The following is an 18,207-nucleotide window of genomic DNA, read 5'->3' on the forward strand; positions in this document are numbered from 1 at the left end:
TTTTAAAAAAAACTCTATTAACCTTTTTGGTAACATCCCAAACTCCAATTTCCCCCCCTCCCCCTCTTCCCCTAAAACAGTCAAACTTTAATATTGACACCAACAGCATTCCTGGAGGTCTTCCGAACCAACTCCCAGACCTGCATCCACTCTTTTCCTGTTATTTACAGCCCATATCCACTTCCCATTTATCCTTGACCCTTAGATCACCTCTCCCCATCCTCTCCCGCAGGGCCTTGTAGAGATGCGAGATACGTGGACTGTGAGAACCGGGCACACCTCCGGCTCCTCTGGAATTTCCGCTCACAACTCCGCTAGTCTACCAACCACCGCTCCATACTCCAAAAAGAGCCCCTGCGGCAGCCCAAACGTCTGACACCATTCCTGGCAAGTTAGTAATTTCCCACCCTCAAGAGGTCCCCCCACTTTTTCACACCCCTTCTCCTTAAGTCTCTGAATTCCGACCCTCCCAATTGCCTGGCGGAGTTTCTGTTCTACACCCCACAGGAGGCCGCCCTCATACTGGCATGTCCTTTCCATACCCCCAACATTCCTAAGGTCTCCCGCATCGCCTCAAACACCACCATTCTGCCTTTATCCCCCAGCGGGTGCCAGAGTAATTCAACCGGCCTATGATTGGGCGGTAAGTGTATCGGCCCTTTTAGGCCCCCCCCTAGTTGGTCCCACACCATTACCGACTGAAGTTGTGCCGCCACAAAGTATCCTTCATAATTCGGGAGATCTAGACCTTCTTCCCTAGGTCGTCACAATGTTTCTAAGGACACCCTCTTTGAGCCCCACAGGAGCTCCCTCACCTTAACGTCCAACATCCTGAAAACAGTTTATTTCGCAACGCATGGTATATTCGCAAAGAAGTAAAGGGAGCCGCGGCAATATGACATCTTGCATAGCGCCACCCTTCCCATCGGAGAGGGGTAAGGTCTTCCAAAATTGAATGAATCCCCTATTTTAAGACTGTGCCCTCCCCGTGTTGTGCAGAAACGTCTCCTCCATCTCATGAAATATACATATCCCCAAATATTGGAATGATTCAGTGTCCCACTTTATCCTTTACTCCGGCAATCTCTCTAATGGAAAATCCCATAGCCCTCCCAGCGGGAACAGCACTGATTTCTCTGGATTAATGTGGAATCCTGACATGTAACAGTTCAGGGAGATATGTTGCTGGGTCTACCACATACAACAGGTCGTCCGCATAAAGGGACACCACATGTCTTCTCCCTCCTACCGCAATACCCGCCTCCTCAATTTCCTGACGCACAAAGGCCACCAGTGGCTCCGGGGCCAGAGCAAACAAGATTGGAGACGCCGCACACCCCTGTCGCGTCCCTCTCCCATGTCCCCGACACCCAATTAATAGTCCGCATCATCGCCAGAGGCTTCTCATATAGGAGGGATATCCACCTACAAATCTTTTCCCCAAACGCCTGTAAAACCCGGAACAGCCACCTCCACTCCAGAGAATCGAACGCCTTCATAGCGTCAAATGACGCTATTGCCATGTCTCGTCTCTTCAGTTTCACGGAGTCCATTGTGCAAACAAGACAGGTTCCCAGATGGATTTCTCCCCCCCCCCCCAATAAACCCACACTGGTCTGGGTGGACTAGGGTTGGCGCTACCCTTGCCAACGTGGCCGCAAGAATCTTCCCATCAACATTCACCAAGGAGATTGGCCGGTACGCTGCACAATCCCTTGGATCTTTCTCTTCATTTAAGATGACCGTAATCACCGCCCCTCATTGGCTCCGGAAGATAACCCTGTTGAAAGGCCTAGTCGTATACCTTTACCAGGTGTGGCACTAGGAGATCAGCAAACTCTGAATAAAACTCCACTGGGAGTCCATCACTCCCCGGCGCCGTGCCTCTCCTATGTGCGGATCGCCCAGCGAACATCCCCCTGACACTGAATGTTATGCAGAAGACAAGAGATTTTAATTTAGAAGATGGAATGACAATAGACATCAAGGTGGCCATCTTACCATTTGCCAATAGGTATTTAGCTCACTCCTTGGTACCATGCTAATTTAACCCTTTAAGTGCCACCACAAACACATGGCATACCTTCCTGCGTCCCCACACCTGTCCCGATGAAAATGGTACCTCACATGTGTGGGTGTACCTACTGGGGGCGCAAAAGGAAAAGGGTAACCCACTTGTAATTGTTGGGCAACCTACAGATTTAGTCCTAGGGTATGGAAGCCAGAAAGGAAAACTGGGAACCCCATGCATTTCCCAAAAGAGGACACCTGTGGGAATCCAGAGGTCTGACTTATGCAAATCGGCTCAGAATATATTACCCAGAACCCCTGGGAAAGACCCACATGGGAGAAGAGCCCAAGGCCAGGGATATTACAGCCGAGTATGGTGGAGTCCTGGCTGCCCTGCATTACAGCTTCTCCCCACCAGGGAGTCCCGGCAGTGTGCCAATACCTCCCTGAAGAGGAAAAGCTGTAATGCAGCCCAGCCGCAACTCCAGGACGGTTGGAGGGGATGTCCCTGGCCTTGGACATCCATGTACCATGTGGGTGTACCGTCCCCCTAAGCACAGCAGCAGCTCCAGGGAGCCCCGGCAGGATCCCCATTCCTCCCCGGAGGTGACTATCTGTAACGTAGAACGCCAGAGGTGGAGCCTGGGCTCACAGACGGACAACCCACATGGGAGGGATCTGCTTCCAGGGAAACACCAATGTTCTGCTGGCATGGGGGGGCAATTTGTGGCCTGCCCCTGCAAATGTCCCAGCCCACCAACATATCTGCACAGATGGCCCATTCCCACCCACACCACCAACAATCCAGTCCCAGTCTCACCCACCCCACTGACAGTGGGCCCTAACCATAGAATAATAAAAAAAAAAACAGTACTCGCAACGTTGCAGCTGCTTGTGTAGAAAGAAAAAAGCTGTAAACAAAAAAAGTGATGTATAGTCACTAACAAAAACAAATCAATACTTTTCAAGCATGCCTCCCTTGCAAGCCCTCCCTGGTGGTCTACTGAACCTCACCCCCACTGAAAACCCATTTACCCTTCTTATGGACAGATATCTGCCCCCAGGGAGGCCTGCAAGAGGTACCCCTGCCACCTATTTCAGATGAAGGGGGGGGGGGGGGCACCAAAGATTGTGGGACAGGCCCCCCCCATTGGGTGGGGCAGTAAGGTTTGGGCACCCTGGGGCAGATTGGCACACCAATGTGCCCATCTGAACAAAGGGAAGTTTGGTAAACCAATTGAAAATGGCAGGCTGCACTTTAGGAGGGGGGTTGAGGGGCACCCTAAACCGCTGGAACATTTTCAAATGTAATGGTGGGTGCTACCTCTCCACCCCAATAGGGGGGGCAGCGCATCTCATGTATCCCTCACTGGGACAGATATGGGGGGCTGTCCTGCACTCCTCCCTGGGGTCAGGTGTCCCTTCCTAGGAGCAGATATCTGGGCCCAAGGAGGGCTGCATGACATACACCCCACTCCATTGTGGGGGGATGGGGGGTCACTGCCACCTCCCATTAGAAAGTACCCTGTCACTTTGGGGTGCCCCACAGCCCCCCATAAAATGCAGTCCACCATTTTCACTTTTCCTTTGGTAACCCAAATCCCCTTGGCGCAGAGGAGCACATTGGTGTGCCAATCTGGCCCCAGGGTGCCCAAACCTTACTGCCCCACCCCTGGGGGGGCCTGTCCCCCCGATTTTGGGGGCCCCTTTTGTTTTTCTCTATTAAAAGCAATATAATGAAATGAAAAACAACTAACAAGCTAAATACATCCAGTCAATGGGCACCTTTTGAGCCATGTCATAGAATGGACATTGCTTACTTGTCTAAACATTACATTAGCCACATTGATAATTATTTTCCCCCCAAATGTGTCTGTACTTCATATTGTACCTTCTCCGATGGTGCACCATTTTGTCTTATGAGAAAAAAACAGGGCAGTAGCTTTTACAGAAAACTGCTTTGGTATTTTCCAGAGTACATTCCTTTGGGAGACGATGCTGACAACTTGACTATCCAGAAGCATTTCTTTCTTGCTTGGAGTGCATTCGTATGGACGCCTCTTGTATAGGGCATTGTACCACTTCTAGAATGACCAATTGCATTTCTGCTATTGGCTGGGGCAACTCCAAAAATCTTGCTGCTGTTCGAGATTTAGTATTTTGAGACATGACATCCGATTTATGTTCAGTCCATCAGAGCCTTTCCTGACTGGTCATGCCCACATAGTAGATACCACAAGGGCAAGGCGTAAATTGCATCGCAAATGCCACAGGTGGCGTAATTTTGCAAGTGAACTTCCAAGTGTATAAATGATTTAAACAACTTCATTTAATTTATTGCAGTGTTGGCAGGACAGACCAGGAAAGATCCCCCTGCGTTTCATAGCTATTGATGGTTTTTCATTAAATATTTCGGCCATTGACAATACTTTTCTAATGGAACCATGATTGTGATGAGTATATGTAGGTGGTCTCGAAACTACATTTATGTAGTAACTGATCCTGGTCAAAACATGTCCAATCCTCTTAAATTAGAGGGAGACTAGGGTGCTTTTTTTAATGTAGTTACTTGAAATAACGGTTTTAGGTGACAAGGTTTCTCTTGTTAATACCTTGTCAAGGGATTTGCCTAGAATCTGATATGAGCGTTTCCTAAAATGTTTTAGAACTTCTTGTTGATTATTAACTCGTTTGGGTCAGAAACCAAACGTTTAACTCTAGGCAACTGACTATGTAAATCACAAACCTTGGACTTGGGATGGAAACTCACTCAGTGCATGGAGGCGATTGTGCCTATCCTTTGGTTTAGTAAGACTGTTGTAGACATTCCCCTTTCTGTAAGGTTACGCTGAAGATCCAAAACGTTTACTGGAAACAGTCTGCCATCCCAGCACAGTAGACCACTCCCCAGCCACTGTTACTCATCTAGTAAAACCTGGTTATTCCAGTTTCCATTTAAGACTGCGCCTATCTGGGTCCTGACACCCCTCGATCTTCTGTTTTCCCCACAAAGTATTTGGATTGGATCTCCCTTCTGTATGATCTAGGAGGTATCATGCGACGTCATGAGGTGCATCTCTCCAGTTATCCATAATGATCCCAAGATCTTTTTTCTGATCTGGCTTTTAGTTCCCCTAAGGGACTAGCTGAGGAAAGCTGCCCTGGGCATTGTGTTATCTAGAAAACAGCTCGTGGGAGGGGGTGGGGCAATTTTCCATGACGTTCAACTTTAAAAGGCAATTTGGACCCAATTGAAAAAGGGTGTTCAGGGCATGGTCAGAACTGCAATAAGTTTAGTAGTGCAAAATCTTGTTTAAGATTCTCCAAAACCGTTCCGGGCCCCCCACCTGCTTTCAGAGTTACAGCCTGAATTACTGATACTCTTCACCTTCCAGTCGGGAAAAAAACCAACAAATGTTGTCGTTCAGCCTACAAATGGGCTTGCTGCATGCCTTTCCTGCCCCAGCCCGCCTTAGTGGTTGCCTTATGCAATGTAAACTCTCATAGAGTGCACCTCTTCCGTTTAGGCAGCCTTGTGCATTGTTCTGCAAGAAAGGAAGGTACAACGTCCTTTCAATGCAGGATGTTTTTTTTGTGGGGTTTACTGCAGATTTTTTTAACAAAAAAAATCGTCTATTTTCAGGCGGTTTGGAAAATTTAGATTTGAGGTGTGGATGTTCGGGAATATATACAAAATTAAAGGGGATGGGGGTTTGTGGGGACCCCCAAAAAATAGACGATTTTTTTTTTGTTAAAATCTGCTGTAGAAAACCCTGCGAAAAAACATCCCACTATTAAATGACATGGAACTGAAGTAGTGGTGGTTGGGGTGATACGGCAGGTTGAAAGTATGCACAGTGCCATTATGGTTCAATCTAGTTTGTGGTGGTGACGTGTGTGCTTTAACTGGAGGAGATACCCCACTAGTCATTAAAAGGCTGTGTGGTAAGACTGGGTTAGCTGATCAGGTTGAGGGTGTGTGATTGAGATAAAGATGGGAGCTTTGTCACAGCTTTAAGGTGTTTATAGGCATTTGTTGTGTAAGGTAGTAATTGGGGGTGAGTTGGTTATTTGGGGAAGAAAAGTGGAATTGGGGATTAGTGAGCACTAGCTATGGAGTTCATTTGTATTTATTACAGGGATGTCAATTTCGATCAGAAATGATATGCAGTTAAACATGATGGTGGAGACATTCCGCAGAAGGGTGCCTGTACCATGTCACAAAGATGTGAACAAGTATTGAGCATGTGAGCAAAGTGGTACGTAGACCAAGAACAAGCCAAACAAAATACGAAACTGGTGACTTGTAACATTACCCTAGGGTGGCAAGTGCTTCATACAAACAGGACTGTAGCAATATACAAAATGACATTACGATCCATTGGAGTGAGAGGGGTGACTAGAATCAAGAGTAGATGAGAGGGAAGATTGAAGGGAGTTTGCTGCATTGAGAGAAACATTCTGAAATAGAGGCAAGAGAAGAATAGAGAGAAGATCAAAGTAGAATAGTTAAAGGAACAAAGATTCTGATGACAAAGTGGGGGTAGGAAATGCAGAGGGGGAGAAGGGGAAAGTAAAAAAAGGTCAGATGAATGAAGAGGATAGGCAGTAATAATTCCAGGGGAAGGGAGGGAAAAGAACATCAAGACAAGACCCAGATCGGTGAATGGAGGCAGAAGGAAGAAGATTTAAATGGAATAAATCAATAAGTGAGAGAAGAGGAGACTGGTAGAAGCAGTACGAAGAGGAAGATTAAAGTCACCAAGAAAAGAAAAAAAGGGAGATGGCAAAGGAAGAGGAAAGGAAAGCAGAGAGTCAAGATAGTCAGCGAAATCAGTAGAAGAACCAGAAGGTCAATAAATCGTAAGAAAGGAAACAGGAAAAGGTATGGAAAAAGAAGAGGTGAAACTCAAAAGACAAGAAAGTAGAAAGATCAGAAGCGGGGGGCAGATTCCAGGAGGAATTATAGGGAATTCTTGTACCACCACGACCAGAGGAACCGGGGGTGTGGGAAAGGTTGGTAGAGGAAGTAACGAAAGTAGCAGGAGGGGAGGTATCTCCAGGAGTGATCCAGGTCTCATTAAGACAGAGGAAACAGGTTTTAAGTGAAAAAAGATAAAGAACAGAATGAGACTTATTGCAAACAGAACGGGAAGGTTAATAGAGGGGGAACTGTCAGAGAGAGCAGGGCAGGAGAGATTTGAAATGTTACTGGTATGGTTGGAGGGAGGGGGCAGAAATGAGGGGCAAGTCAAGTAGGAATGGGGGAAGGCATGATAGCTATTAGAAAAGGAAAGAAAGAGGTTAGATAAGTAACTGATGGATATGGGGCAAACAATCAGGCGCAAAGAGAAAAAGACAGTGCCCTTTGAATGGGACCTCCAGCGCAGGGACGCTCCCAAGAGTGGATAAAAGTGGGCAGGGTGGATCCTGGATCTCTCACGTGAGACCGCAATGTAGTCCAGGGTAGGAGGGTGCAGGGGATGTCCCGGCGGCAGATGGCTCGATGGACTGGGGGCCTGGGGTGGCAGCCGGGAACACCAGCAGGTAGGTCCAGAGGCAACAGCATTGGTGATCAGGTCCTGGGCTGCTTTCAAGTGGCTGCCTGATGCCCAATCTGCCTTCCCAATCATTAGAAGTGATCATCTTAACATCTCGGGTCATCTCAACCCTCAGCCCTCACCGTTTTGGCGTGGTACTGAAGAAAATACTGTTGTGATCACCTCCAGATCGCTCTAAACATGAAATAAGTTATTCTGTAGTTGAGCGTTACATACTTGTGTAGGACTAAGTTCCGGAACACTTTTGCCCCTAATTGAGCGGTAGGTGGTTTATCCTAACTGCAAAGCCCCAAGAATTCAACTTTGAGATATCCTAACACCTCTGGTTAGAAAATTAAAGAAGCAAAGTCTCTGTCCAGATTGCCCCTCCCGTTATATAATACAGCAATGTGCAATGAACATGAATATGCTTTAGCCTCTATTCACGATGCAGCGGTGAGCACCATTGGAACCATCACTGAATCTGTGAGGACTGATGGTGTCAACGAAGACACCACACTCCCAAGACTTTATTTGTTCATGAACAATGGTTGGCCTTGGGAAAAATCCTTGGGCTTCGGTCTCCAACCATACTGGAAGAATTCAGACTATGCACTTTCTATCAGAATTGTCCCTGGACCTAATATGATAGCAACCTCGTCTGTTTCCTCCACCCTCCCATTACTGTTTTTTTTCATCCCCACCATCCCTCCAGAACTATCTGAAATGTCGTCAGGCCTAGTATGATAGTCGCTTGTTTTGTTCCTCCCTGCCCTTGCTGCACCCCTCTCCCTCGCCTTTTGTTTTTCTCCGGCTCTACCAGAAATGTTGTCAGGCCTAGTACGGTAGTCGCCTGTCTGTTTCCATTTCCTTCCCACTCTCCCCCTCCCATCCATATATATATATATATATATATATATATATATCTTAGCTCTTGCACTATCTGAAATGTCGTCAGGCCGAGTACGATAGGTAATTTCACATCCTTACTGTTCATGGCCTGTAAGAATGTGGTTGTATTTTCCCTTGTTCCCTCCCTTGCCTTGAAGCGCTTTGAAACACATTGTGTATAGGTGCTATATAAATAAATGATCATGTCATATAAAGGAGGAGGCTTGCTCATGAGAGGTGGCCAACTAATCCCTCCTGTATCTGTGTCTGTGTATAGCCAATCGTCTTAATGTGGCGCATGATGATCACTTTAGTGCCACCCACGCCAAACGACGTCTCGGAGAATATGTTTGCTGACCAGCTATGGACAGGGAAGTGGGCTATGCCATCACCTCGTGCAGAGAGGGAGAAGAACATATTTCCATTCTGATGCCTCTTCACGCGTGCGCAGAGTGGACTTTTATGGTCTCATGAAATATTGCCATTGACTTAATTTGGTCAATGCATTTCAAGCCTCTCACTGTATGTTATGCTGTGGTCCTTACAGATTACACGTCCAGGTAGAGTAATTACCACACATTCTACCATCCAATTCCTTGTCCAGATTGCCCAAGCGTGTCCTTTGTACCTAGAGTTGGATCAAGGGATTCAGTTCACTTTGCATTCCATGATACTGTTTTAACATTCCATGGTCATTCAGCATCTCAGAGCTGCACTGGACAACCCCAAGTGGAACAGACCGGTTGGGAGGGTGCCAGGGGTGGACTGGGAACCAAAAGAGGCCCTGGAAATCATGTTCAAAGTGGCCCCATATGACACATTTTCAGTAAGCCCAACCTTTCTCCTATGGGAACATTTGGAAATACCACACAAAAGAGGCTCAGGGTGCAGAGGCCTACTGGGAAATCTCCAGAGTTCCCTATGGGCCAGTCCAGCCCTGGAGGGTGCACAGATCTCTTAAGGAGACACTGCAGTTTACTTGCCAGACAGTCCGGCACAGATTTATGAAGTAGTCCAACATGCCGTAGCTGCTCAGAGAGTCGCCACAATCTACACTTCAGGGGTCACACCCTTCTCACTCACGATAAGCAGAGTCTCAAACACTGCCCTGATCTTGGCGTTGATCAGTGCTAAAGTTCCTGGCCCCATGCATTTTGAATGAAGGAGCATATCTTACAACAATGCACACCACACCACGAATCCTAGCACCTTCCAATTGGGTGATCAAAAATAATGCCGGCATCAGATTTGAAATCCTGTGAACCCGATCGAGACCAGAGCCTGTTAATCAATTTTGTGGTGGAAGAAGCAAGAAGCTGGGGGGGAGGGGAGGGTCTTGGTTTGCGGTTCAGGGGTGATGGTTTGGGGTGGGGGAGTATAAAACGTGTCCAAAGTAGCACTCTACAGGGTAGCGTCAGACAGATATTCGAGGGCATAGACCACCACGCTATGGCGATTTGCGACAAATATGAGTGTGGTAGCTTCTATTAGGTATCAGAGTTGAGCACCATTGATGCCATCTGAGAAACTGTGTGGACTGAGCATGTCACTGAAGACTCCACACTTACAAGACTGACGTCCACAGGCAATATCAGTGGACAAGATTGGGAATTGAGAAAGTTGAATCCACACAGACATTGATAACAATGGCTCACCTCAGTATAATAACTAAATCCACCAACATGTTGAGATCAATCAGAGAATAAAACACAGGAGAAATCCACTGGTGATCCTGCCAAAAGACTAGAAGGCGAAGATCAACAACGACAAGAGAGAAGGCACACAAATAGGCGGAAGCAGTCTTCTGCAGGTGCAAGTGCTGTGCATTGCGCATCTGTCCCCAGTGTCCATCCCTGTGATGCACCACCACACATCTAGGCATGCATGGGGGAGCACAAGAGAGAAGGCACACAAAGAGGCGGAAGCAGTCTTCTGCAGGTGCAAGTGCTGTGCATTGCGCATCTGTCCCCAGCGTCCATCCCTGTGATGCACCACCACACATCTAGGCATGCATGGGGAGCACAAGAGAGAAGGCACACAAAGAGGCTGAAGTGGTCTTCTGCAGGTGCAAGTGCTGCGCATTGCGCATCTGTCCCCAGCGTCCATCCCTGACACTTCTCTCCACTCCCTTCAATTCTCAGTCACCACAAAACGTTAATTGTGACTGCCTTGTAAATCGTTTAAATGTCTTATTATGATTATGGTCACCAAATCATCGAAAAACCCAGACCAGAGCTGGTGCTTAGTGGGCATACCAAAGGCAGTTAAGCGCTCCACACCTTTCCCCTGTAACATAAGTTGCTCAGTGGAAATAATACATTCATATACAGATCTGCTTTTCCCTGGGGTGACGCAAATAAACTGCTCAGTCTTATATGGACCCTGCTCATTTGGTGAAGCATATGACTGCGCTCACAGGGGACTTCATCCTCTTGTATATAATGTATTGCATAAAGGGTTTACTCTATAAATGTGTCTCACTATGCACCCTCTTGTGTTCCCCAAGGGTTTTGTTCTGGCTCATATTATTTTCATTATAGCCCTGGGGCCCAGTTAGTGTGGCCGCATGCTTGGCCCCTGAAGGAGAAATGACGCAGACACCAGAGTAATAAAGGTTTTTATTTAAAAAGTGTAGTGTGTGTTTATTTTATCTATTTATTTGTTTATTTTTCCTGTGTGGGGCTGGATGGAAAGTTTAAAAAGAAAGGAACAATAGCATAGAACTCCCCTGCCCAGGAATGGCATCCAGGGTAGGGGAAGATTTTAAAAAGAGACAGTTAAAAAGTCAGTTGGAGGAGAGGTGAGAAGAGAGAAGCAGATAAAGATTTTCCTGGGGTGGGGGAGGGGAGTCGCTGCCTCGAGTGGCTCCCAGGGCATGAATACAGCAAATGGTAGGTGGTGTGTGGTGAGCCCCCCCAGAGACTGATCCAAGGGGACTGAATGGCTTACATCAGGAGCAGCTCAGCCATCCCGGGGCCGTGGTACCCGTTGCCCCGCTCAGGTCCAGAACGGACAGGCCCAGTGATTGTCCTGGGCCAGACAGCATGCCAGGTGCTGCCTGGGCCCAGAAAGAACAGCGTGGTCCAGGCCACATGTGGGGGTGGCCCAGACCAGACTGCCCAGCAGCCTGACCGTGTCCCTGAAGGCCCGTCTTGTGGCCAGAGAGGAAGGCCCTTCATTGAAGTCCTACCATGCTGCATATGCTAGGCGCAGCCCGGGAGTGAAGTGAGGAGAGCAGAGCAGTGAAACCAGCTCCACCATGCCAGGAGGGTGGAGCATTGAACATTAAGTCCCAGCTTGACCTTGGCGGCCAACTCGGGTGAAGAGGAGGAGATGGAGGAAGTCCCGGGTTGCTCAGTTGAGTGGCCCGGGTGATGAAAGGCCGGGTGAAGACCAAACAAAGCCGCAGAGCACAGCAGTGAACTCGGCGGCATCCCTGTTGTCATGGTGATGCTGTTCAACACAAGATGGCTGCTGGGAGAGGGTTGGTGAGTGTGGTAGCATCCCCATACAAACGGGGACACTGCCCAAAGTCATAAGTGGACTGCGGGCGTGGCAGTGATGTCAGGTGGGCCCAGCCCTAGCAAATGGGGCTCCCCCAGAATATATAAACAATACTGCAGTGCGGCGGTGAGAAGGGGTGGGCCCATGTGGGCCCTCCCTGCTCAACGCCGCAGCCCGTTGGCTGTGGGGCCCCCCCTGAAGAAGAATCATGTTTTTTAGGGGGCAGCATAGAGTAAGCGTTAGGGGGTACGTGTTCGGGGGGAATGTTAAGTAGGGGTATTGTATTGTATAATAGTCAATTATATAGCACCTTTTCCCATTTGTATGGCCTCAAAGCGCTTTGTGGTAGGAACACCATCTGTGACCGAAGTCCAGGTATGGGAAGGTTCTCGGAGGAGGCTTAAGATGAGTGTGTGAATTTGGCCAAGATTAGTACCGCACACAAGATGTTTATGCCTTGGCCACAGAATGGGTCCCTATCTAAAGCCGTTTTACAACATATGACGACTTACCTACATGCCACATACACAGGCAAAAAATTAGAGAAACGCCTCGCTGTTCATGAACTGTGGAAAATGTTCGACCAGACGAAGGAGAAAGAACCGCCTGCAGACTGGATATTGAATGTATGTACGGAGGGGGGGCGAGACGCCTACCGCGCCACCAGCCCCGCCTGAGCCAGTCATTGAGGGAAGTAAGTCAGAGGGACTCTACCCGCTAAGAGAACTGAAGGCAGCCACGGGGTATAGCAACCCCACATATGAGTCACCTTTGTGCAGTAGTGACGAAATTAAGGAGAAGGACCAGGAAATTAATCTTGCCTCCGCAGTCCCGAGGGACAAGGAGAGACGCAATTATGAAGGGAAGAACCAGGCACAGAGTTGTGCATCTTTCGTTAGGGAGAGAGAGGGAAAGAAATGGAAAGGAAGTGAAAACAGAACAGATGAAATGGCATTCGTGAAAGACGAATGGATGGGAGGTCAGATATTGCTGAAGCTTGATGGAAAAGGAAGTGATGATATAAGGCAGAGAGAGAGGTCTGATGAGGTACAGAGAAGGGGAAAAGAGAAGGAAAAGGAAATGAGGGACGAAAGGATAAGAAGGAAGGATAGGCTGAGGCGAGAGCAACTATATCACGAAGAGCAAGAGAAACAGCTCGATCGCAAACAGAAGGCAGCCTATGACCAGTACAAACAGAACAAGCTAAAGTTGGAAGAAGAGCAAAGAATACATTAGAAGAGAGCAAAGAGAATAGAAGATGAGGAAATTAGAAGGGCAAAGGAACGTAGAAACGAAAGGATGAGGGAAGTAGATAAGGCTAGAGAAGAAGCGAGGAAGCGCAAGGAAATAGATGAGGAAATAGAACGTAAGAGCAGACAGAGGGCACGGGACCTTGAATATTTGGAGCGGGAAGTTAAAAAACCCGATCCTGTTGTAGAATGGGAAGACATAGAAGAATTCTTTCTTGCGAACGACTCGGTGCTAGGAACAAGTGGGACCAATATTGAAGATGACTTCGACACCAGAAGCATCGGGGAAACGATTGATAAGATATACGATGAGATGGGGCTAGAACAGATATCACATGGGGGAAGGGAAGACGAGCGCTTGGAGAGCACTCAGCTATATGACACTGAGGATGTCACTCTAAGTAGTGGGAACAGGGGACTGTAGACAGACTGGAGATTGGGCAGAATGAAGAAGATGCAAGGAGTTGTGTAAACTGGGAGCATTCAGAATCTGAATCCGGTGGGGAAACGGAGGATGAGGCACACGAAGAAGGGAGACGGTGCGAAAAACAGCTCCCAAAGGACAGAGGGGTGCGATGGTCAGACGCCAGCGAGTCCGCAACTAGGACACTGAAGTCTGCCGCACAGTCTGGCCAACATGAAGGAACAACCCACGGTCAGAGGAGGGCGTCAGGACCTGCCTATACAGACAGATGAAGGTGATTGCCAGGTAGACGATAAGGCGGGAATGCTACCACGGGTGAGGATAAGAGAATTAGGGGGAGAGAGAAGGGAGACTGCGCATTCCAATTCCCGCTGCTAGAAAAGGGGAGCAAGACCACAATATATTCCATGGCCACACATGGATTGAGAAAACCTGAAAAATAAGCTTCCAATGCTGACATCGGGAGCTGGGAAGTGGATACATGAGTTAGAGAAAGTGACAGGGGGTGTCACCTTAGCTATAGGGGACATTAAGGGCCTCCTGATTGCGATACTTGGTGAAAGGGCAGACGATGTATGGAATTGGGCTGGGTACGCTCGAGTAACCATAATCAACACTTCCCATGATGGAGCGCCCTTTAACAATTGTAGAGCAGCAGTATGGAAAGCGCTACGAACGCTATACCCTGACACTTCCGATATGGGAGCTATAATGACTCAGAAAATGAAAGAGTCAGAGGATCTGTTGACTTATATCCAGAATTTTCAAGACGCGTGGGTGCTCGAAAGGCATGAGTCTTGGACGAAATCTATCCCTGTATTCTACCACATATTGTGTCAAGGATTGCCTGAATCGGTGCAAAAACGGCTCAAGAAATTAGTAGAAGTAGAAGCTAAACCCTGGCCCGAAATACAGTTGACAATTGCGCACTACTGTAGATTGTTGCAAGAAAAAAAACGGAAAAAAGAGGCAACACGTAAGGGTGAGGAGGCGAAGCTGGTGCAAAGGAAACTCTCAAAGTATTCTCTCGAGGGAGCCATGCTGACAAGCCCAGCTGAACCAAGCACGCAATCAGCAGCTAACCCATCCCAGAATATCCAGGGTAGCATGGGACTTCACCCGAGGGGTAGGGGTTTTGGAGCAAGAGGATGGCAGAGTAACCAGGGTGGGTTTTGCGGTAAGCAGGGAGGATTTCAGGCTAACAAAGGTGGATTTCAAAATGTGCAGATGCACAGTCCAGCTACGCCAGATGGACAGATGGCCCGACCGCCGACAGCGTGTTGGCTGTGTGGAATGACAGGACATGTGGCGCGAGTGTGCAGAAGCCAAGGCATGTGGCAAAATGGCCAAGGAATTGGGGCAGGCATGGTGAATCAGCCTGCCGTCCCACAACAGGGCAGTGCACAAAATCACACAGTGCAGCAGCAGGCATCAGGCTTGCAGCAAGGTGCACAGCAAGTGGTTCAACCCTCGAACATGGGGAACTTGCCACAGGGACAATCCCAACAGGCACCACCGCAAATGCCTCAGGGCACTAACTCCGGAGGGGGAGTTAACCCTGGAAATGGGGGAAATCCACAAGTTTACAGTGGGCCGAATTTATATATGAAATAGGACAGCTCACGGAGGACTCTGATGTGCTCCATCCTATCAGTGACACCAGACCCTAATAGGGAACCTAGGGTGAATGTCGTCAGAGGGGGCAAAGAATATTCCTTCTTAGTTGACACGGGTGCGACGCGCTCGTGCATACGAGAAGGCAAGTTCTCCTTGTCCGGCGAGGCCATAAATACTCAGAGTTTCACAGGAGCTCACAGTAGAGTTCCCTCTACAGACACGCTCCCAGTCTCTGTAGGAGAGCGTGAAATGAATGTACCCTTATTGTATTCACGTCAGACCCCAGTAAACATCCTGGGTTGGGACTTAATGACAAAGTTGAATATGACAATCTCGTTTACCGAGAATGGTATAGTGTGCTCCACTCCAGGAATGCATTATTCAAATGTATGCGAAATGATTAGAGCATACACAGGACGCATAGCCATGAGAGCTATACCCTTAGAACCAGAAGTCTTCGCATATGGCGTGCGGGTGCTTATGGCGGGATTTCCAGGCCTCGCAGATAAAACTATGAGAACCCCTGATCAGTTCATATTTAGGCCAAGACTACCTATGCATTAAGAAGAGGGATAAGTGTTTCCCTTAACGATACAATCCGCCGTAGTGCGATGAAAAGTGGTATTGGTCGAAGGATACGGTGACGAAGGGAGGCAATGGTGCGCGATTATCGCCATCGAGGAAGGGTATCGAGTGACTGACGTCACCGATGACGATCTGTTTGAGGAACACCATGACCTAGAAGAGACAAGGGTGGAAGTGAGTCTCATATTTTGGGTCAAATGATCAAACGGGAAGTGTCACAAAGAATGATGTTGGCACTGATACGTCCAGAATACTTTGATGATGACATGGCCCAAGTACCTGTCACAGTATAGACTAAAGGGCCCTATGACGTAGGACTCTTGAAGGGGGCAGGTGAAGTGAAAATTAAATTGAAACCAGGAGCAATTTTACCAAAAGTGCGACAATATCCCATATCCAGAGAAGCAGATGAAGGGATCGCAAAGACAATTTCTGCCTTGATGGAGTAGGGCATCCTAGTGACGTCAGAATCACCTTGCAACACGGTGATTTACCCCGTCAAGAAATCAAAAGGAGGGTCTTGGCATTTAATCCAAGATTTAAGGGCATTAAACGATATTGTTGAAGCCAAGTTCCCTTTAGTCCCTAATCCATCCACAATTTTATGTAACATGCCGACTGAGGCGAAATATTTCACAGTGATTGACTTGAAAAATGCATTTTTCTCAATCCTGTTGCACCGTGATTCGCAAGACCTGACATCATTTACTTTCAGACAAATGCGCCTGAAAAGCACAAGATTGCCACAGGGGTATTGTGAGTCTCTGTCCATTTTCAACAGAGTCCTGCAAATGGACCTAAGCAATATTGCGGTAGACAGTGTCGTTTTGCAGTATGTGGAAGACATTCTTCCACATACTCTGCAGCGTCACTGAGGAACAATGCAGGCGCGACTCTGTCCAGCTACTGACTATCTTGGCTGAGAAAGGATATAAAGTTGATAAGGAAAAATTACAATACTGTCAACAAGAGGTGCTGTACATAGGCCAGCTAATCTCACACAAAGGGAAAAAGGTAACCCCAGAGAGGGCTGAAGCTATTATGAACACGGCTAAGCCGCTCACGATAAAACAAATGCAAAGCTTCTTAGGCCTGTGCAATTATGTCAGAGCATGGGTCTTCGATTACAGCTCGTATACCAGGCCCTTGCTTCAGGCCCTAAAAAAGGCCCAGGCGACGAAAGAAAATATTGAATGGACTGAGGCAATGGAGAAGGGGTTTGCAGAACTCAAGGGGGCGATTTCTAAGGCTCCAGTTCTAGGGATCCCAAACTATGCAGAGGAATTCTACCTGTTTTCACATACTGATGGCAATTGTATGACGGCAGTACTCGCTCAGCGAACCTCGCTAGTGTATAAGCCCCTAGGATATTACAGCGGGAGTCTGGACCCGGTCATGAAAGGACACTTCTCATGCAAACAAAATCTAGCTGCCACCGCATTCGCCATCGAGAAGGCATCATCCATTGTGATGGGGTGCTCCATGACTTTGTAAGTCGAGCACTCATTGTTCGCCATACTAGAAAAACCAAAGGGTATGCTGACTTCTCAGAGAGCATCCGCCTATGAGGTGATTATCTCTAACCCATCGATCAAAATAGTTTGATGTAAAACTGTAAATCCAGCTACGTTCATAGCTGAGCCAGTCACAGAGGGGGAACCCATTCATGACTGTGCGAATTATGAGGAATTCTATGTTGAAATCCCCAAGTAAAAGAAAATGCCCTGGCTGGTGGTGAAATCGTGTTCATTGATGGTTCATCAAGAATCGACCAAGAGGATGGACTAAAATATACAGGCGTGGCTGTGGTAATAGCGAATGGAGAGTTTCAGGTACTTGTCAGTGAGTTAATACCATCTCATTACTCAGCACAGGCTGCAGAACTATTGGCACTGATACTCGCCATCGAGAATCATGCAGACCAGGAAGTAACAGTGTACAGTGACTCTGCCTATGTGACATCCACGGTACACGCAGGTCTAGCACGCTGGAAAAGGAGGGGCTACCTCCGAGCAGACGGCACGCCAGTGCAACATGCAGCCGTATTGGACAGGTTGATAAAAGCACTTCAGCTCCCAGTGGGCATAGCGGTCGTGAAATGCACCACCCAGACCAAAGGGACGGATTTCGTGTCACGTGGAAATCATGAAGCGGACACGGAAGCCAAGCGTATGGCATCCAAGAGTGAAACAATCATGGATATAGAGGTGGCACGTACCCATGAGAGGATGATGGTAGCACGAGCCACACCTGAGGCCTATAGCAACATGGGGCAGACTCAGCTAATGGAGCTCCAAGGGGAGGCACCTCAGGAGGAGAAGAATTTATGGAAGTGTCGTGGGTGCTCTTTAAGCCCCTGTGACGGATTGTGGAGGCAAGACAGCAC

The sequence above is a fragment of the Ambystoma mexicanum genome, chromosome 10 (assembly GCF_040938575.1).
Source record: "Ambystoma mexicanum isolate Mex_15411 chromosome 10, UKY_AmexF1_1, whole genome shotgun sequence".
Taxonomy (NCBI): domain Eukaryota; kingdom Metazoa; phylum Chordata; class Amphibia; order Caudata; family Ambystomatidae; genus Ambystoma; species Ambystoma mexicanum.